Here is a 23,249-nt window from a genome sequence, read left to right as displayed (position 1 = left end):
AAGAAATGAACAAAGCCTGCAAGAAGTATGGGATTATGTAAAAAGACCAAATCTACGTCTGATTGGGGTGCCTGAAAGTGAGGGGGAAAATGGAACCAAGTTGGAAAACACTCTTCAGGATATCATCCAGGAGAACTTCCCCAACCTAGTAGGGCAGGCCAACATTCAAATCCAGGAAATACAGAGAACACCACAAAGATACTCCTCGAGAAGAGCAACTCCAAGACACATAATTGCCAGATTCACCAAAGTTGAAATGAAGGAAAAAATCTTAAGGGCAGCCAGAGAGAAAGGTCGGGTTACCCACAAAGGGAGGCCCATCAGACTCACAGCAGATCTCTCGGCAGAAACTCTACAAGCCAGAAGAGAGTGGGGGCCAATATTCAACATTCTTAAAGAAAAGAATTTTAAACCCAGAATTTCATATCCAGCCAAACTAAGTTTCATAAGTGAAGGAGAAATAAAATCCTTTACAGATAAGCAAATGCTTAGAGATTTTGTCACCACTAGGCCTGCCTTACAAGAGACCCTGAAGGAAGCACTCAACATGGAAAGGAACAACCGGTACCAGCCATTGCAAAAACATGCCAAAATGTAAAGACCATCGAGGCTAGGAAGAAACTGCATCAACTAACGAGCAAAATAACCAGTTAATATCATAATGGCAGGATCAAGTTCACACATAACAATCTTAACCTTAAATGTAAATGGACTAAATGCTCCAATGAAAAGACACAGACTGGCAAACTGGATAAAGAGTCAAGACCCATCAGTCTGCTGTATTCAGGAGACCCATCTCACACGCAGAGACATACATAGGCTCAAAATAAAGGGATGGAGGAAGATTTACCAAGCAAATGGAGAACAAAAAAAAGCAGGGGTTGCAATCCTAGTCTCTGATAAAACAGACTTTAAACCATCAAAGATCAAAAGAGACAAAGAAGGCCATTACATAATGGTCAAGGGATCAATTCAACAGGAAGAGCTAACTATCCTAAATATATATGCACCCAATACAGGAGCACCCAGATTCATAAAGCAAGTCCTTAGAGACTTACAAAGAGACTTAGACTCCCATACAATAATAATGGGAGACTTCAACACTCCACTGTCAACATTAGACAGATCAACGAGACAGAAAGTTAACAAGGATATCCAGGAATTGAACTCATCTCTGCAGCAAGCAGACCTAATAGACATCTATAGAACTCTCCACCCCAAATCAACAGAATATACATTCTTCTCAGCACCACATCGTACTTACTCCAAAATTGACCATATAATTGGAAGTAAAGCACTCCTCAGCAAATGTACAAGAACAGAAATTATAACAAACTGTCTCTCAGACCACAGTGCAATCAAACTAGAACTCAGGACTAAGAAACTCAATCAAAACCGCTCAACTACATGGAAACTGAACAACCTGCTCCTGAATGACTACTGGGTACATAACGAAATGAAGGCAGAAATAAAGATGTTCTTTGAAACCAATGAGAACAAAGATACAACATACCAGAATCTCTGGGACACATTTAAAGCAGTGTGTAGAGGGAAATTTATAGCACTAAATGCCCACAAGAGAAAGCTGGAAAGATCTAAAATTGACACTCTAACATCACAATTAAAAGAACTAGAGAAGCAAGAGCAAACACATTCAAAAGCTAGCAGAAGGCAAGAAATAACTAAGATCAGAGCAGAACTGAAGGAGATAAAGACACAAAAAACTCTCCAAAAAATCAATGAATCCAGGAGTTGGTTTTTTGAAAAGATCAACAAAATTGACAGACCGCTAGCAAGACTAATAAAGAAGAAAAGAGAGAAGAATCAAATAGACACAATAACAAATGATACAGGGGATATCACCACCGACCCCACAGAATTACAAACTACCATCAGAGAATACTATAAACACCTCTACGCAAATAAACTAGAAAATCTAGAAGAAATGGATAATTTCCTGGACACTTACACTCTTCCAAGACTAAACCAGGAAGAAGTTGAATCCCTGAATAGACCAATAGCAGGCTCTGAAATTGAGGCAATAATTAATAGCCTACCAATGAAAAAAAGTCCAGGACCAGATGGATTCATAGCTGAATTCTACCAGAAGTACAAGGAGGAGCTGGTACCGTTCCTTCTGAAACTACTCCAATCAATAGAAAAAGAGGGAATCCTCCCTAACTCATTTTATGAGGCCAACATCATCCTGATACCAAAGCCTGGCAGAGACACAACAAAAAAAGAGAATTTTAGACCAATATCCCTGATGAACATCGATGCAAAAATCCTTAATAAAATACTGGCAAACCGGATTCAGCAGCACATCAAAAAGCTTATCCACCATGATCAAGTGGGCTTCATCCCTGGGATGCAAGGCTGGTTCAACATTCGCAAATCAATAAATGTAATCCAGCATATAAACAGAACCAAAGACAAGAACCACATGATTATCTCAATAGATACAGAAAAGGCTTTTGACAAAATTCAACAGCCCTTCATGCTAAAAACTCTCAATAAATTCGGTATTGATGGAACGTACCTCAAAATAATAAGAGCTATTTATGACAAACCCACAGCCAATATCATACTGAATGGGCAAAAACTGGAAAAATTCCCTTTGAAAACTGGCACAAGACAGGGATGCCCTCTCTCACCACTCCTATTCAACATAGTGTTGGAAGTTCTGGCTAGGGCAATCAGGCAAGAGAAAGAAATCAAGGGTATTCAGTTAGGAAAAGAAGAAGTCAAATTGTCCCTCTTTGCAGATGACATGATTTTATATTTAGAAAACCCCATTGTCTCAGCCCAAAATCTCCTTAAGCTGATAAGCAACTTCAGCAAAGTCTCAGGATACAAAATTAATGTGCAAAAATCACAAGCATTCTTATACACCAGTAACAGACAAACAGAGAGCCAAATCATGAATGAACTTCCATTCACAATTGCTTCAAAGAGAATAAAATATCTAGGAATCCAACTTACAAGGGATGTAAAGGACCTCTTCAAGGAGAACTACAAACCACTGCTCAGTGAAATAAAAGAGGACACAAACAAATGGAAGAACATACCATGCTCATGGATAGGAAGAATCAATATCGTGAAAATGGCCATACTGCCCAAGGTAATTTATAGATTCAATGCCATCCCCATCAAGCTACCAATGAGTTTCTTCACAGAATTGGAAAAAACTGCTTTAAAGTTCATATGGAACCAAAAAAGAGCCCGCATCTCCAAGACAATCCTAAGTCAAAAGAACAAAGCTGGAGGCATCACGCTACCTGACTTCAAACTATACTACAAGGCTACAGTAACCAAAACAGCATGGTACTGGTACCAAAACAGAGATATAGACCAATGGAACAGAACAGAGTCCTCAGAAATAATACCACACATCTACAGCCATCTGATCTTTGACAAACCTGAGAAAAACAAGAAATGGGGAAAGGATTCCCTATTTAATAAATGGTGCTGGGAAAATTGGCTAGCCATAAGTAGAAAGCTGAAACTGGATCCTTTCCTTACTCCTTATACGAAAATTAATTCAAGATGGATTAGAGACTTAAATGTTAGACCTAATACCATAAAAACCCTAGAGGAAAACCTAGGTAGTACCATTCAGGACATAGGCATGGGCAAAGACTTCATGTCTAAAACACCAAAAGCAACGGCAGCAAAAGCCAAAACTGACAAACGGGATCTCATTAAACTAAAGAGCTTCTGCACAGCAAAAGAAACTACCATCAGAGTGAACAGGCAACCTACAGAATGGGAGAAAATTTTTGCAATCTACTCATCTGACAAAGGGCTAATATCCAGAACCTACAAAGAACTCAAACAAATTTACAAGAAAAAAACAAACAACCCCATCAAAAAGTGGGCAAAGGATATGAACAGACATTTCTCAAAAGAAGACATTCATACAGCCAACAGACACATGAAAAAATGCTCATCATCACTGGCCATCAGAGAAATGCAAATCAAAACCACAATGAGATACCATCTCACACCAGTTAGAATGGCAATCATTAAAAAGTCAGGAAACAACAGGTGCTGGAGAGGATGTGGAGAAATAGGAACACTTTTACACTGTTGGTGGGACTGTAAACTAGTTCAATCATTATGGAAAACAGTATGGCGATTCCTCAAGGATCTAGAACTAGATGTACCATATGACCCAGCCATCCCATTACTGGGTATATACCCAAAGGATTATAAATCATGCTGCTATAAAGACACATGCACACGTATGTTTACTGTGGCACTATTCACAATCACAAAGACTTGGAATCAACCCAAATGTCCATCAGTGACACACTGGATTAAGAAAATGTGGCACATATACACCATGGAATACTATGCAGCCATAAAAAAGGATGAGTTTGTGTCCTTTGTAGGGACATGGATGCAGCTGGAAACCATCATTCTTAGCAAACTATCACAAGAACAGAAAACCAAACACTGCATGTTCTCACTCATAGGTGGGAACTGAACAATGAGATCACCTGGACTTGGGAAGGGGAACATCACACACCAGGGCGTATCATGGGGAGGGGGCAGGGAGGAGGGATTGCATTGGGAGTTATACCTGATGTAAAAGACGAGTTGATGGGTGCTGACGAGTTGATGGGTGCAGCACACCAACATGGCACAAGTATACATATGTAACAAACCTGCACGTTATGCACATGTACCCTAGAACTTAAAGTATAATAATAATAATAAATTAATTAAAAAAAAAAGAGAGAGAGAGAAAAGAAAGACATTGAAGAGGAGGGAACACTTCCAAACTCCTGCTAAGAGGTCAGCAATACCCACATACCAAAGCCAAAGACAATGCAAAAAAATTAAACTTCACACCAATATCCCTGATGAACACAGATGCAAAAATCCACAACAAAATACCAGAAAACTGAATTCAATAATGTATTAAAAGGATGATACATCATTACTAAATAGGATTTATCCTTAGGATGAAAGATTGGTTCAACATATGAAAATTAATTACTACACCAACAGAATGAAGGATAAAAATCACCTGGTCATCTCAATAGATACAGAAAAAGCATCTGACAATATATGGCACCATTTCATGATTAAAAAACCTGAGGTCAGGAGTTCGAGACCAGCCTGACCAACATGGAGAAACCCCGTCTCTACTAAAAATACAAAATTAGCCAGGTGCGGTAGCACATGCCTGTAATTCCAGCTACTCAGGAGGCTGAGGCAGGAGAATCGCCTGAACCTGGGAGGCGGATGTTGTGGTGAGCCGAGATTGAGCATTGCACTCCAGCCTGGGCAACAAGAGCGAAATTCCATCTCAAAAATAAATAAATAAATAAATAAATAAATAAATAAATATTTAAAAAATGAAAACTTCCAACAACTAATAATGGAAGGATATTTCTTTAAGAGTTAAAGGAAGAAGAAAGAAACACAAAACGCAGCTGGCAGTTAAAGACAGGTTTACTTTAGACAAAACCTGAGAGGCGCTCTTAGCCGATTTTGGTCAGAAGACCTTTCTCTTACAGACTAAGAGTATATATTGGTTTTAGGGTGAAGGGGCTTCTCAGAAGCTTGGAATGTCTTGCAATGTTTTTTTTTTTTTTGAGACTGAGTCTCGCGCTGTGTCACCCAGGCTGGAGTACAGTGGCGCGATCTCGGCTCACTGCAAGCTCCGCCTCCCAGGTTCAGGCCATTCTCCTGCCTCAGCCTCCGAGTAGCTGGGACTACAGGCGCCCGCCACCACGCCCGGCTAGTTTTTTGCATTTTTAGTAGAGACGGGGTTTCACCATGTTAGCCAGGATGGTCTCGATCTCCTGACCTCGTGATCCGCCCGCCTCGGCCTCCCAAAGTGCTGGGATTACAGGCTTGAGCCACCGCGCCCGGCCGAAGCTTGGAATGTTTATGTGTGTGGAGAAGTTTATGGAGGGGCTGAAATCTCTCTGGGAGGATGGGAGGTTATCTTGGGGCAGACATCTTTCTGGCCTGGAGCTGAGCGGGGTTCTCTCTCTGGTCGGGGAGGAGTTTGGAATGTTTCTGGTTGGAGGTGTTATTTGTGGTTTATGGTCATGCTGACCTATGCCCTTTGGATTTAGGCGTTTTTTTATTAAGGTAAATTTTAGAATGAGGGGCTTGTCCAAGATGGTGATGCTCCTGCTCTGTCAATTACTTTAACATAATAAAGGTCATATATGAAAAGCCCACAGCTAATATCAGGCTGAATAGTAAAAACCTGAAAGCTTTTCCTCAAAGACCAGGAACAAGGCATGGATGCCCACTCTCACCACTTCCATTCAACATAATACTAGAAGCCACAGTCAACAATTAGGCAAGAAAAAAAAACAAAAGGCATCCAAATTGGAAAGGAAGAAGTAAAATTATCTGTTTGCAGATGACATGATCTTATATGTGAAAAAATCCTAAATACTTCGTGAAAAAAACCTATTAGAGCTAATGAGCAAATTTAGTAAAGTTGCAGGATTAAAAAATATCAACATACAGAAACCTATTGCATTTCTGTACATTAACAAAAGATTATCCAAAAGAGAAATTTAAAAAGCAATACCATTTACAACAGCATCAACAAGAATGAAAAACAGAGGATAAACTTAACTAAAGAGGTGAAATAGTTGTATAGTAAAAACTGCGAAATGCTAATGAAAGAAATTACAGAAGACAGAAATAAATGTAAAGACATCCCATACTCGTGGATTGGAAGATTTAATATTGTTAAAATGTCAGCACTATCCAAAGTGATGACCAGATTCAATACAGAAACCTGCAAATCTTCATCTGTCTGGAAGCTTCCCTAAATCAGTCCTTTTGGGGGTCTTTACGGAATCATAATCGCCCATTGGTGATCAGCTCAACCTTGAGCCCCTCTGCCCTCCAGGGAGGTTGAAGAGGGGCTGAATATTCCAACCCTCTAATCACATGGTTGGTTCACTAGGCGACAACCCACGTCATCTGGTGATCCAGGAGCCCCTAGCTGTCAGTCATCTTATTAGCACATAAAAAGACACATCACTTAGAAAATCCTAAGTATTTTAGGAGTTGTAGAACAAAAAACAGGACAAAAACTAAATATATCTTTTACAATATCACAGACAGTTTTCTTTTTATTTGTATCTTCTTTAGTTTATTTTAGCAATGCTTTGTAGTTTTCAGTTTATAAGTCTTTTGCCTTCTTGATTACATGCATTTTCAAATATTTGTTATATTTTGTGCTATTGTAAATGGTATTATTTCATTTTTCTGATTGGCCCTGATAGTGTATAGAAACACATCTGATTTCTTCATGCTAATTTTGTATCCTGCAATTTTGCTGAAATCATATGTAGCTGGTTGGTGGTCAGCACTCCATGTCACTGGATTTCACCTGGGTGGATTCAACTACCCACAGATCAAGAATATTCAGAAAAAAAGTGGATGGTTGTACTGAACATGTATACCTTTTTTCTTGTCATTATTTCCTAAATAATAAATTACAACAACTATTTACATTGTATTAAGTATTAGAAGTAATCTAGAAATAAAATATATAAGAGAATATATATAAGTAAGATGCAAATACTGTATCATTTTATTTAAGAGAATTGAGTATTTATAAATTTGGTGTCTGAGGGAGGTCCTGGAACATAGATGCTGAAGGATGACTATATTAAGTTTTTAAAACTAAATCATTAGAGATTTCTTCATATTTTGTCATCTGAAAAAAGGAAAATTAATTTTACTTCTTCCTGTCCAACAAAGATGCCTTTTATTTGTTTTTCTTGTCTAATTGGTCTGGCTAGGACTTCTGGTAGTATGTTGAATAGAAAGGGTGAGACTGGGCTTCATTCCCTTATTCCTGATCTTTGAGAAAAAGTTTTCAATAGTTTATTTTTGATTAAAAGCTAGATGTGGGCTTTTCATATATAGCTTTTGTCATGTTGATGTAGTCTTCTTCTATTCCTAGTTAAGTGCTCTTATTTTTATTTTTATTTTATTTGGGATGGCAGGGAGGGGTGGGTCAAGATCTTGCTCTGTTACTCAGGCTGGAGTACTCAGCAGTGTAGTGACAGCTTACTGTAGCCTCAAACTCTCAAGCTCACGTGATCTTCCCCCTTCACCACTACACCAAAGAGCTGAGACTACAGGCACATGCCACTACGCCTGGCTAATTTATTTATTTATTTTTTTTACTTTTTGTAGAGATGGAGTCTCAGTATGTCTCCCAGGTTGGTCTTGGACTCCTGGGTTCAAGCAATACCCCTACCTCAGCATCCCAAAGAGCTGGCGTTACAAGCATTAGCCACCATACCTGGGCCCTAGTTAAGTATGTTTAATTAAGAAAATGTTCTAAATTTTCTCAAACTCTGTCAGCATGGTTAAAGTTATGTACTGTCGTTTCTACTTTTTGTTGTTTTTGTAAAAAAAAGGCAGTAACAAAAAGCTTATTCCCATGGCCGGGTGCGGTGGCTCATGCTTGTAATCCCAGCACTTTGGGAGGCTGAGGCAGGCAGATCACGAGGTCAGGAGTTTGAGACCAGCCTGGCCAACATGGTGAAACCCTGTCTCTACTAAAAATACAGAAATTAGTTGAGTATGGTGGCATGTGCCTGTAGTCCCAGCTACTCGGGAGGCTGAGGCAGGAGAATTGCCTGAACCCAGGAGGCGGAGGTTGCAGTGAGCTGAGACCGCGCCATTGTACTAGGCAACAGAGCAAGACTTTGTCTCAAAACAACAACAACAACAACAACAAAACAAAAAACAAACAAAAAAAAACGACTGAGCATGGTGGGTCATGACTGTAATCCCAGCACTTTGGGAGGCGCCAAGGCAGGTGGATCACCTGAGGTCGGGAGTTCAAGACCAGCCTGACCAAAATGATGAAACCCCATCTCTACTAAAATTACAAAAATTAGCTGGGCGTGGTGGCATATGCCTATAAGCCCAGCCACTCGGGAAGCTGAGGCAGGAGAATCGTTTGAACCTAGGAGGCGGAGGTTGCAGTGAGCTGAGATTGCGCTATTGCACTCCAGCCTGGGCAACAAGAGCGAAACTCCGCTTCAAAAACAAAAAACAAAACAAAGCCTATTCCCTTTCTTAATGGTTTTGTTTTCTGATCACTGGTAATACTTTCAGGAGTATTAACAGCATTTACTGTATTTACTGTAGTTTGTGTAATTTCTTCCTATAGAGATTTTCAAATGAGTATTATCTCTTAGGCATGGCAAGAGTATATCTCTTGCCTGCATGGCAATAGATGCTTTATGTAGTTTAAGGACACCAGGCTTTATTTAGGTTAAATTAATAGTTTTGCTGTGCTACAGTCATTCCATGGGGTGGTCCCTGACACCTGGAGGATCAGAGTCTTTGTTGTATTAGAGGCATGTGCAGTAGCAGGAGCAGCAGAAGCACTTAACGGTCCTACTGAGTATGGACCTTAGGACACCATCTAATGGCAACTTCCTCACCCTATCTCTCTTCTCTTTCCTTCTCTTTTCCAAGTGACCACTCTTTCAAGAATGACCATCTGATGGGCTCAAAAGTTGCACAGAATAAAATATCACAACAAGCCCCCAGTCCCAGACCTGTAGATTAAGGCCAATGCCCAGCATCGGTGACAGCTTCATTCTGAAATACACAGATAGGCCCCAGCCAAAACTCTTGAACCAGAGCCACTTTATGGAGCACCCCAATCTCATGCTCTTGCTTATAAATGACAAGGAATTATGCAAACTGCTGACTTTTCCCAGCTGAATCTAGAACTGAGATCTGCTAGGCTTCAACAACGCAACACAGAGCAACAAGCAGCAGCTCAAAGTGCATGCTGGCCATCAAGCAACACAGCAGGTTAGCAACCCAGAGCAAGAGATCACAGCCCCTGGCATGGTGATGATGCCAATTGTTATGGTCACCTGAAAAAGTGTGGTTCTGATGTTGACACTGATGGCTATGTGGCACATACACACTGAGAGTATGAAAATGCTTATTTAACACTTAGTTGAGGTTTCAGGGAGACCAGGACAGGCCTCTCAAGAAGATGTAAAATGGTTCAGAGAGAAAGGAAAATAGCATTGATATCCCTTATGAATGTGAATGTAAAATCCTCCAATAAACATCAGCAAACCCTATTAAGCAACATATTAAAAGCATTATACAACATTGCCAGGTGAGATTTTTCTTGGAATGTAAGGGTGGTTCCACATATGAAAATCAATGTCATACACATTAGCAAAATGATAGAAAAAATCATCTTAATTGAAACAAAAATTGATAAAATTCTACACCCATTTGTAATAAAAATGCATAGTAAACTATAAATAGAAGATAACTTCCTCAACCTGCTATAAGCCACATATGAAAATTTCACATCATTTTGATAGTGAAAAACTGGACTTTCAATATCTATGACCAAAACAAAACAAGGTTGTCTGCTCTCACTAGTTTTATTAAATATGTTAAGGGAGGTACTCTCAGGGAAATTAAACAAGAAAATTAAATAAAAGCATTCCAGATTTTAAAATGCATACATGGCCAGGTGCGGTGGCATATGCCTGTAATCCCAGCACTTTGGGAGGCCGAGGAGGGCAGATCACTTCAGGTCAGGAGTTCGAGACCAGCCTGGCCAACACAATGAAACCTAGTCTCTATTAAAAATACAAAAATTAGCCAGATGTGGTGGCACACACATATAATCCCAGCTACTCAGAAGGCTGAGGCAGGACAATCATTTGAACTTGAGAGGCGGACGTTGCAGTGAGCTGAGATCGAGCCACTGCACTCCAGCCTGGGTGATAAAGCGAGACTCCGTTTCAAAAAAGAAAAAAAATGCACACACACAACCCCACAGACCAACATAAAAATCACAAACACTTTATCACTATACATATAGGTGGGAAAACCCAGACACAGATACATAAGTCCACAAACCTACAGATGTAACAGGTCAGAGATACAGTAGATAATACTCCCAGAGCACATGGACCCTAGGCCTTCTGCACTCTTCTGCAGGTGTTTCTGCACTCTTAGAAATAACTACCATAATATTATACATACTAAATTTTTACTTGTTTTCTTCTTGTCTTCTAGAATGTTGGAGAAGACAGAGATAGGAGCACAGTTTTGTTCACTGAATACCAGGACTTACACAGACACAGCCACACACCCAAAAACAAGGTTTACACAAACCTCATTATAGGCCCACATATACATAATCTTCCAGGAATGAACTGTTCTTACCCCCATTTCATGTGTGAGAAGAGTGACTCCTAGACCCCAAACCTCTTCCAAAAGGTTGTTCTTCAGCCCGTCCTGATGGAGAAATTATTTCACACTACCTAAACACAGGGTACAAAAATTGCTTTTCCACAAAAGCACAAAATGGTAATACAAGGGTACAAAAGAAAGGGCTTAAAAAGTATAGCATGCACATAATGGTAACAGCTAAAGAAAAACCAGAAAGAAACAGAAAAAGAATTGAAGCAATAAGGACTGATAATTTTCCCCAAATTAGTGAGACACCAAAACACATATTCAGGAATCTCAGAACTTGCCAAGCAACACAAATACCCCAAAATTCACACCTGAGCATACTACATTCAAACCAGAAAAAAATTAGACAAAGAAAGAGCCTTGAAAAGAGTTATAGGAGGAGAAAATCAACACCTATTTATAGAGAAACATTTATATGAGTTAAATTGGACTACCTGAAGGCTTCCTCTGCAAATAAGCACTTTGGTCTCCACAATACTTTATCTTAACCTAGACATTTCCTTTCTATTGATCCCAGGTCTTCAAACTCAACCAATTGTCAACCAGAAAAATTTTAAATCTACCTATGACCTGGAAGCCCCACTTCCAGTTGTCCCACTTGGGACAACTTCAACTGAACCAATGTATTTTTTCATTTCTAAAGCTTTATTATTTTATGTTGTTAAGTTCATGCAGTCATACATCACTTAATGATGGGAATTCATCTGAGAAATACATCATTAGTAGATTTCCTTATATGGGAACATCTTATAGTACTTATACAAACCTAGATGGAATAGCCTACTCACCTAGGCTATCTGGCCTGGCCTATTGCTCCTAGGCTACAACTCTGTACAGCATGCTATTGCACCAAATATGGTAAGCAGGTAACACAAGGTATTTGTGCACCTAAACATATCCAAACACAGAAAAGGTACAGTAAAAATATTATAATCTTACAGTTCTGTAGTCCTATGTGCAGCCTCCACTGACTGAAATGTCATTATGTAGCACATGACTGTACTTAAATTACTTGCCCGCCAAAATGAGAGGGTAAATATTTCCTTCCTGGCCTGTTTTAATGCAAGGTTGTCTCATCTCAGGCTCAGGTATTCCAAAAAAGAAGTTTGAATCAATGTACTCCTATTATAAACTCTTCAAATACCATTAGAGTGACCTGAAAACGAGTTTCGTTCACTTTCTGAAGCAATAACTTGGGCACTGACCAATCTCATTTACAGAGTGCAATAAGTTACTACTACCTACTGAGCCTCCTGCTAAGCTGGAACTCACCCAGCTCCTCGTTTCACCCATAAAGATGCTGCTGATGTGGACCTGGGGTTGCTGAAGATATGGACATTTTTACTTTTGAGGGCAGTTGTTAACAGAAGTACAGGTCACCTGGATTTAACAATTCCATTTTGATCCATGCTCTCAATTTAAGTCAACACTTTGAGAAGTTTCTCTTCGCTCCTAGCAGTCATAGATAGAACAAAGTTCCTAGTTTCCTATTCTTGCGGACATAGCTGTCCAGTCATTCCTCAAAACCTTTCCCAAAGATGGCTTTCCCAAGAAGCTAATGAAACTTAAATTCACAGCTCATCACTTGTCCTCACAGGACCCTTCCAAGGCCTGGGAGGGGTCCCAGCAATGTGTTCACCTCATCATTTTGTCTTTTCCTTAAAGTGGACCTGTCAAATCACATAAGCACCAAGTCCACCAGAACTGAACCCTCCCCTGCCATTTTCCTCCCCTACTGATGGCCACCAGGCATTGCCCAAGCAGAAGGTTGGGATGATCTTGTGGGTAATGGTGGTTCTGCTACCCACAGTTCTGGTATAATAAATCAGCCACACTAGAAGAATTTCAGTTTTTTGCTTCAAAAGATGAACTTAATATAATAACCAAATTAGGATATGATGTCTGAAAAAAGGATGTTTATTCTGATTTATAAAATTATTTATATGAAACGTTCCATGATGTTAATTACACATTTATTAGTTCCTCTTCATTGAAAAGAATAGAGTTACATTAGATAAGGTCTCTCTTATATGGCATGATACATAATAACCAATACCCCTCAGAATAGTGGTTCTCAACTAGAGGTGATTTTGTTTCCCAGGGGATACTTGGCAATGGCTAGAGACATTTTGGGTTGTCACAACTTGAGGAGTGAGGCAGTGTGTGGTACTCCTGGCATCTCGGGGGTGGAGGCCAGGGATGCTGTTAAGCATCCTACAATGTACTGGATGGCAGCCCATAACAAAAAATTATCCAGCCCAAAACATTAGTAGTGCCCAGGTTGAGAATCGCTCCTTAAAATAATGGACACATATAGATAAAGAAGCTAGGATTCTCTCTGCAAATGATAAAGCTTTAAACTTTGGAGTAAAGTGCATGATGGTCAAGCTGACAGGTGGCTTACAGAGAGCCACTGTCTGATTTAAACCACCACATCATGATTAAAAGCAATGAAGCCTCTAGACTTTCATGAATCAAGGGCCTCTAAGGACCCTCACCAGGACTGGCTAAGTGAGAAGGTGCTGGTTTCAGGAGCAGCAGGAAAGGTACTTTGCCTCCCCACTTGTCTGTGCCTGATATCCTCTCACAGTGAGCACAGCCTTTCATTCCATAACAAGGCTTAAAGTGCAAAGACCTCCAGAAGAGAGAACACAGGGACCTACATTCATATTCAAGAGAAAGTGACTCATCACAGACTGGTTTTCCCCTGAGACCAGTTTTCATACAGTGAAAGGCTCTGAACAGCTGAAAATAATGGAGAGGAAGAGAGGACAGCAGGCTGTGATGAGGCCAGGAAGGAGTGAAGAAATGGGCAATAGAGGTCACTGAAGTAAGTGTCACCTATTCTACCAAGTCCTTCTCCCTGAGCCTGCAAGGAGGGAGGAAGGATGCAGAGAAAAAAAATAAGTCACATTCTTGGCCATGAAGATTATAGTCAAGTTCAGCTCAGGTGAAGAAACACCAGGAATGCCTGAAAGAATGGCTGGGACACATTCAGTGCTACCCCACGGCCAGGGCAGGGGAAAAGGGCACTTCCTAGCTGTGAGATCATGCTGAACTTCAATCAGTTCTGGGTGACACCCCCCACCTGACACCTAGCATAGTCCTTGACGCACAGTAAAATGTTCAGGCAGTGCTTGTGTGTTGAGTGAATGGAAACTACTCCAGAAGAAGATCTATCAAATCCCTGAAGTGCTCTAAAGATGGTTTGTTCTCCTTGACACCTTTGCTAACACTATTTCCCTCAATTTGGGAGGAAAGTCTTCATTAGTTTCTTTGCCCATCTGAATCCTATTTTGTCTTGCAAAGCCAGTTTGTTTTCTCTGTAAATTCTAAATGTTGCCCTCCAATGTTTTTCCCTCTTTTCTTATAAGCACATTTATGTAGTACTTATCATATTTTCTGTGTATCTTTCTTAATGGTGTGAACCCAGAAAATCTGAGACAGATCTCAGTTAATTTAGAAAGCTTATTTTGCCAAGATTGAGGACATGGGTCTATGACACAGCCTCAGGAAGTCCTGATGACATGTACCCAAAGTGGTCGGGGGACAGCTTGGTTTTACACATTTTAGGAAGACATGAGACATCAATCAATATATGTAAGAAGTCCATTGGTTCAGTATGGGAAGGCGGGACAACTTGAAGCAAAGCAGGAAGACTGGAAGTGGGGAGGGGCTTCCAGGTCACAGATAAGTGAGACACAAAGGGTTGCGTTCTTTTGAGTTTCTGATTAGCCTTTCCAAAGGAGGCAATCAGATATGCATCTATCTTAGTGAGCAGAGGGATGACTTTGAATAGAATGGGAGGCAGGTTTGTCCTAAGCAGTTTCCAGCTTGAGTTTTTCCTTAAGTGATTTTGGCGGCCCAAGATATTTTCCTTTCACAGGGGGCTTACTTCCAAAAAAGATTTGAGGGAGGCTTTCAAATTCACAACAAAAATAATAGAGTTTTAAATAAAGAATTTAAAAGGGAGGTCTCAGAAATAATTTAAGAAGAAAAAAATCATTGTACCAAGAAGCTGGAATAAAGCAGTTACCAGTAATTTCTGGAGGCCGAGGCAAAAAGATAAACATACAAGGCATGTAGAGAGTTTGCAATGTCTGATAAAAGAAAAGCCATAGTTCCTTGAAGTCAGAATATTATTTTTTTTCTGATGTTAAATTCTAGGAGGAATTTGCTCCCAGTTTTTCATATATGCTGCCCAAGTTGTCATTTTACATGTTTATCTCATGACCAGAGTTCCTTAGGACAAAGACTATGTCAGTGAAGCAGAAGTTAACAAGAGAAAAACAACTTTTCCTGTATTTGGCTGACTCACTCCAAGGCTGGCAATAGGCAGGGCCCTGGCAGAGCCTTGATAATACTATCTGAAAAGCCAGAGCCCAAAGGAATGAGCTCCAGAGACTCTCCCAACACCCCTCACCCCAGAGCAAGGATAAGAAAACAGAATTCTTTTCTTATAACTATTTCTACAAACACCTGGTTTTACAAGTTTTGTAAGTTCCTGTTTTCCCTACAGTGCAACTGCAAGGTCATAAGCTCTGCTTGGGTTGTGAGACCAATCATAATTTAGTTACCTGCCTTTGTTCTGCTTCTGTAAGCCTGCTTGCCTGCTGCACGAGTTTTGTGCCATCAAATTCCCGCCACATCATTCAAACTAGCCAGCCCCCTTTCAGAAATGTGTATAAAAGTCAAGCCCTGTCTTTGTTTGAGGCTCAGCCTTTGGATGTTAATCTGCTGAATCGATGGCCACCTAATGAAGTCCTCCTGTTCCACCCATTAGTCTCTCCAGTCTCCTGATTCCTGTAACAATAGGCTACATTTACCTGAAAAAAGCCTATATAACATTGTAAGTACTCAAATATTTGCTGATGAATATGATTTTCTTGCTAGTCTGCATATTCCAGTGTATCTCAAGATCCTAAGATTATCGGAGTAAGAGATTCATCAAATCTCTTAGCAGGAAAACCATTTGATTCCACCCCTTGGTCCCCAGTCATGGGCAATGATGGGATTTAAAGACTCACTCCAATGGTACCTGATTGGAGTGAGGGGCTGGAAGGTCAGGCTGGCCCTATCTTCATGCTTCCCTCTCCCTTTCCCTATTGGTTCCTTCCTTGTTTAGGTGATTGTCTTTTTGTCTTTCTGTCTCTAGCACAGATTCTCTGTCCCTTTGGGCATTAAGGCTTTGTCTTATTGCCCTTTGATTCTCTGTGATAATTCCATGGTGCTTTGTACAAAGAAACAGACTTTTCTAATGTAAGGAAACTGAATTGGAAAGAGGTTCCAGAGTGGGCCCTTTCATCATCAGCCTTGCTCCTGTCTGACAAACCCTTAAGAATAGAAATGTATCCTCAAGTAAAGAAGACCGGCCCTTCCTACACCACACAAATGATCCAGAAAGCTTAAAATTCAGGTCACTAAAGGAGTTGAAGACTCAAGAGTCAGAAGATCATTTACTCTCCCTTGTTTCCATATGTACCCCAAAAGTACCCTGGGCAACCCTTCAGCAAAAAAGCCATTTGTACTTAGTAGGTGCTCAGTAAATGCTGAAATAAGGTCATAGCATAGCTGCCTTGAACACAGTAGGTACTCTATAAATAACTGTTAAATTGAGAAAGTCATGGCACATTATCTTTGTACACAATAGGTATTCAATACATATCTATTCAACATAAAAGTTTGTAGTATATCTGCTTTGCATATAGTAGGTGCTCAATAAGTATCTTCTACATTAAGGTGATTGTAAGATAAGTGCCTTGCATACAATAAGCTCCCAGGAAATGGCTATTGAATGGAATAGTCGTGGACACTTTCTCTTTAGAGAACCCAGGTAGAGGTGACATTAATCAGCCCCGAGGCACAGATCCATGAATGGAAATGCACATCTCCAGGTGGCACTTTGGAGTGTGCTGGGGAGGTGTGCGAGAGTAGGCTGGGAGCACTGCACTCATTCGGGACACTGCCAACCCACTGCTGGCTCCCCGGGTATTGATTAGCAATTGGAATCCATTCTTCACTGGGGGAGGGAAACAGCCGCCGCCTCTAGGTGTCACTTCGGGGCCTCACCTGGAACCCCTGCCACAGCCCTCTCCCAGGGCATCCACCCACCTGGACTTCTCCGGTTCTGGAGAGTAGGTGGCAGAACAAAAGCAAAAGTTGGCTTCCGATTGCTTTCCTGAGAGACAACAACTCGGAGGAGGCTGGGGAGCTGGGCTGGGACCCAGCTGTGCTGTCCTTCACAGCCCGGCCTCCTCACCCGGCTAAGGCTCCGGACTGCAGTGCTGGGGGAAGCAGCAGGATCCCCACTCACCACTCCCCTGGAGCCCCAGACTGGCAGAGTGGGCGCTTCACTGGGTGGGGCGGGGTGAGGGTGCTGTATTAACCCTTGAAGGAGGGAAGGAGGCTGGAGGGAAGGATAATAGGGGACCCCACAACTGAGATCCGAATCAAAGTCACAGTGTGAATCGCCTCTGGGTGACCCCAAGCGCGGCGGGACTGTCCCGGGGGTGGAGTCCCCTGGCAAGGCCCTGCCCGTCCGTCCCCCTCCCCTGACCATGGCCAAGGGGGAGGAGGCCACCCACGGTGGTGGGCAGGTCCGTGGGAGACCCCGCCGCTCAGACACGCACTGGGCTGTCAGTGGCTTGGCCTTGGGGGTGGCAGGGCAGCAGAGTGAGCGAGGAAGTCTCATCTCTTCTCATCTCTTCCTTTCTCCCTGCTTCTCTGGAGCCTGCAGGCCTCCTAGTGGTGCTGGGAGAGGAAGCCGGTGGGAGAACTGCTCACCCGGGTGGGGCCCCAGAGTGCCTTTGTCTGTGGCCACGGCCCAGCCAGTGAGCTCCTCAATGTATTTCTCCAATGTATTTGATTGATGTCTCGTGTCTCCCTAAAATGTCCAGGCTGCACCTGACCACCTTGGGCACATGTTCTCAGGACCTCCTGAGGGCCGTATCATGGGCCATGGTCCCTCATATTTGGCTCCAAATAAATCTCTTCAAATATTTTACAGAGTTTGACTCTTTTCATCAACACAAAGAAGAAAAATGATAAAGCTGAGCATTAGACAAAAAAAAGAATGAAGGTTAAATAAAACAAATTTAAATAGGAGAAAGACATTGATCCACTAATACAGTTGGAGATTTCACTACCTCTCTCTTTCTTTTTTTTTTTTTTTTTTTTTTTTTTTTTTTTTGAGACGGAGTCTCGCTCTGTCACCCAGGCTGGAATGCAGTGGCCAGATCTCAGCTCACTGCAAGCTCCGCCTCCCGGGTTCACGCTATTCTCCTGCGTCAGCCTCCCGAGTAGCTGGGACTACAGGCGCCCGCCACCTCGCCCGGCTAGTTTTTGTATTTTTTAGTAGAGACGGGGTTTCACCGTGTTAGCCAGGATGGTCTCGATCTCCTCACCTTGTGATCCGCACGTCTCGGCCTCCCAAAGTGCTGGGATTACAGGCTTGAGCCACCGCGCCCGGCTTCACTACCTCTCTCTATTGGTATAAGGAGAGCCAGCAGGCAGAAAAGCAGGAAGTACATAATGAATTGAACAGCACCATCAAACAACTGGACTTGATTCAAAAATAGAAAATTCAGTCAGCAACTGCAGAATAGACATTTTTCTCAGGTTCACATGGAACATTCACCAAGATGGCCCATATTCTGGAATTTAAACACATCTTAACAAATTTGAAAGAACAGAACTAATACAAAACATGCTGTCAGACTAACATGGCACCAATTCAGAAATCATTAATGGAAAGATAGCTTGAAAACCCACAAATGCTTGGGAGGTTAAACAATATGCCTCTATAAAATGTAAGGATCCAAGTTGTTTCAAGATATGTTAAAATTATTTCTAATTAAATAAAAATACAACATCAAAATTTGTGGAATGCAGCAAAAGACTAGAAGAAAATTTACACTACTGAGTACATATGATACAAAAATATATATATTCTGTGTCTAAACCTTAGAAAACTAAAAACTGAAGAGGCAACTGAACCCAAAGAAAGCACAGGCAATAAATAACAAGAGAAGCAATAAATGAAATTATGGAAAACCGATAGAAAAAAATCAACAAAAGCAAACGTTGGTCTTGTCAAACGAACAATAAAATGGACAAATGTCTACTCAAGATAACTGAGAAAAAAAGAGAAGACAAAAATTATTAATATGTCAAATAAAAGGGGGGGAAATGAAAATTAAAAAGCATTTGACGAAATCCAACATCCATTATGACAGCAAACTAAAAATAGAAACTTCTCTCTTTGAGAAACAACACCTACAAGAAACCTGCAGTTACCATGATGTTGGAAATAAATGCTCAGTGCCACAAAGTGAAACTAGCACTCAGGCAAAAGCTTTCTCGGGAAGGCAAATTTACTTCTGCAGCAGAAGGGTGCTGCTTGTGTCAATCACGATCACAAGAGCACAATGAACAAAGGAGGAAAAGGGCTTTTATTCCTAATGTAACCCCCACCTCTGTGTCATTCCCCCATGGGGCTGGGCTCAGACCGGACATTCTAAGTTGACCCGATTGGCTATTTGTGAATACTTTCCCAAATAAGGAAGGGAAGGTGGATGTGAGTTACAGTGGTGGGACGTGAGGTTTTGAAGGGAGGAAGGGAGGAGTGGGTAACCAAGGGAACAGATGTGAGTTATTGATTAGAGCTGACGGGAAGGTTGTTTACAGTAACTAGGGGCAAGGAAGAATAGAGAACAAGAAATTTGAGTTTGAGAACAAAGAACAAGGAAGTTAACAGGCTAAACCTTTGAAGAGGAATTTATTGTATCCTGGAATCACACTGTTGGTGAGAAGCTAGATGCTTTCCTGGGAACATGACAAAGAAGGCGAGGAAGTTAACATTGCTCTAGAAGTCCTAGCTAATGCAGTAAGACAAGGAAAGGAAACAAATGCTATACAGATTGGGAATGTCTTTGTTGCACATATCATTGTCTACGTAGAAAATCTAAAAACAGGCCAGGCACGGTGGTTCATGCATGTAATCCCAGCACTTTGGGAGGCTGAGGCAGGCAAATCATGAGGCCAGGGGTTTGAGACCAGCCTGGCCAACATGGTGAAACCCCATCTCTAGTAAAAATACAAAAAATTAGTTGGGTGTGGTGGTGGACACCTGTAATCCCAGCTACTTGGGAGGCTGAGGCAGGAGAATCGCTTGAACCTGGGAGGCAGAGGTTGCAGTGAGCTGACATTGTGTCACTGCATTCCAGCCTGGGCAACACAGTGAGACTCCATCTCAAAAAATATATAAAAAGAGAAAAAAGAAAATCTAAAAGCATCCACAACAACAAAGAAAACTCCTGGAACTACTAAGAGTATAACAAAGTTGAAGTAAAAGGTTAATATAAAAAAGTCAACTGCTTTCCTACAGTCACACAAATTGTAAACTGATCTTTGGTAAAAAACAAAAACAGAAAAAAAAACCAAAAACAGAAAAAAACCATAGGGAATCCAATGATTAAAAGATAGCAACAAATAGTATGATAACTATATGAAAATAGTATATAACCACATGAAAAACAATTAATCTAGACATACACCTAACACTTTTCACAAAAATTGACTCAAAACAGAACATTGGCATAATCATAAGATGCAAAACTCTATAACTTTTATAAGATAACATAGGAAAAAATCTAGATGGCCTGGGGTTTTATGATAAATTTTTAAATAATTGTAAGTTTGACTTCATTAAAATAAAAAAAAACTCTTCTTCTTGAAAAAATGTTGATAAGTGAATGAAAAGACAAGCCGCAAACTGGGAGAAATTCTTTGCAAAACACTTATCTGATAAACAACTGGCATCCAAAAATAAAAAAGAATAATTAAAACTTAACGATAATAATATAAACGACAAAACTAGAAATGGGCGAAAGATAGGCACATACACATCACCAAAGATTTAGAGATGGAAAATAAAAAGATGCTCAACATGATATGGCATTAGGTAATTAAAATATAACTGAAAGAGATGTCAGTACATGCTTATTGGATTGCTACATTTCACAACACGGAAAACACCAAATGATAATGAAGATGGTGAACAACTAATTCTCATTCCATGGTGATGGAAATGGAAAATCGTACACCTACTTTGGAAGATAGTTTCTTATAAAACAAAACAGGCACTTGCAGATGTGTGGTTCTGATGTTGACACTGATGGTGGGTGGCACATATGTCAAGAGAGTATAAAAAGGCTCATACTCACATGATTGAGGGCTCAGGGAGAGCAGAGCAGGCCTCTCCAGCAGGTGTGAAATGACTGGAGGCAGCAAGGGGAAAAGCTCAACCTGGGTGTTCATTGTGGTTAGCAGGTGAGGTCAGAGCAATGGGGCAGGGCCCTGTGTGTTTGGAATCTCCTGCTTGCTCTATAAGGAACCCACCATCAGGCTTTCTCATCTGCTTGTCCAGGTGTGGGGTGCTCTAGGAAAAGAGAGGTGACACTTAAGCTGTCATCGGCCAGACATAAAAAAAATGTGCCGTGTGACTACTCATTATAATAAGACCAAACATGGCTAAGAAAAATAGGTGTTCACAATTGCTTGTTCTTATATCAAGGAGCACAGTAAGGATGCTCAAGTCACCTACACTGGTTATTTTGGGGTGGCTGAATTGAAAGCACTGGAGTGGACAAGGATATGCTGGCAGTTGAGTCTTCTTAAGCTAGAATTGCCAAGCTTATAAAAAATTTAACAGCTATTACAAGCATTAGTTTTATTAAATAGAAAGAAATTTCTTTCACAGAGGGAGCTCTGAAACAAATGAAAAAAAAAAAAATTAAAGAACTATATAAACCACGTGTTACTTTCAAAAGCCTTTACCTTTTTAAAAAATGTTAACTTTTCTTACAGTCCATTCTAGGACTCAGTTTTTAAACACTACCAGTTATGGAATTGTAATCACAAAATATGAAAATTTCCAATTTCTTTCTTTTTTTTTGGAGGCAGAGTCTCGCTCTGTCACCCAGGCTGGAGTGCAGCGGCACGATCTCGGCTCACTGCAAGCTCCACCTCCCGGGTTCACGCCATTCTCCTACCTCAGCCTCCTGAGTAGCTGGGACTACAGGTGCCCGCCACCACGCCTGGCTAATTTTTTTGTATTTGTAGTAGAGACAGGGTTTCACCGTGTTAGCCAGGCTGGTCTTGATCGCCTGACCTTGTGATCCGCCCACCTCAGCCTCTCAAAGTGCTGGGATTACAGGCGTGAGCCACCGCGCCCGGCTTTCCAATTTCTTTCTAAGATTACAAGGGGCATCACAGTTTGGTGATGACTATTTAGGTACAACACCAAATGCGCAATCCATTAAAGAAAAAAATTGTTAAACTGGTCTTCATTAAAATTAAATCTTTTGGCTCCACAAAAGATATTGTGAAAAGAAGAAAAAGAGAAACCACAGACTGAAAGATTTGCAAAAGACATCTAATACATGACTATTGTCCAAAACATATAAATATCTCTTAAAACTCAACAAAAAGGAAACAACATGACTCAAAAAAAAAAAAAAAAAAAAATGGGCCAAATACCTTAAGACACCTCAGTAAAGAAGATATACAGATAAAAATAAACATATCAGAAGATGCTTCATATCATATTTTATCAGAGAAATGCAAATTCAAGCAACAACAGATATCAATTCTTAACTATTATTGAATAGGTATAGGTATAAACTCAATTTAAACCTATTATTTGGCCATGATTGAATGGCCAAAATCCATAATACTGAAAACAGCAAATGCTGGTGAAATCGCGGAGAAACAGAAGCTCTCATTTATGGTGAGTAAGGATGTAAAATTATGCAGCCAGTTTGAAAGAAGGTTTGCAGTTTCTTACAAAACTAAAAATCCCCTTCCAATAATATCCAGTAATCATGATTCTTGGTATTTGCTCAAAGGAGTTGAAAAATTATGTTCACCCCAAAGCTTGTACATGGATGTTTATAAATCTTTATTTATAATTGCGAAAACTTGAAAGCAGC

General features: G+C 40.7%; 1 protein-coding gene across 2 annotated transcripts in view; it reads right to left on the bottom strand.

Moving 5' to 3' along the window:
* Positions 1–22,259, bottom strand: part of LOC101013414 (translation initiation factor IF-2-like) — a 45,943-nt gene extending 23,684 nt beyond the window's left edge. Inside the window, exon 1 of one of the 2 annotated variants that reach the window (XR_004179265.1) lies at positions 21,483–22,259. The gene's annotated coding sequence lies outside the window, so the exon portion shown is untranslated. Of the gene's footprint in view, positions 1–11,226; positions 14,758–21,482 lie in introns of those variants that run through there. The other variant, XR_004179263.1, reaches the window with a different exon arrangement.
* Between the last annotated feature and the right edge of the window lie 990 nt (positions 22,260–23,249).

The sequence above is a fragment of the Papio anubis genome, chromosome 17 (assembly GCF_008728515.1).
Source record: "Papio anubis isolate 15944 chromosome 17, Panubis1.0, whole genome shotgun sequence".
NCBI classification, from domain to species: domain Eukaryota; kingdom Metazoa; phylum Chordata; class Mammalia; order Primates; family Cercopithecidae; genus Papio; species Papio anubis.
Note: the sequence above shows the minus strand (reverse complement) of the source record. Positions and strands in the feature narration are given on the sequence as shown.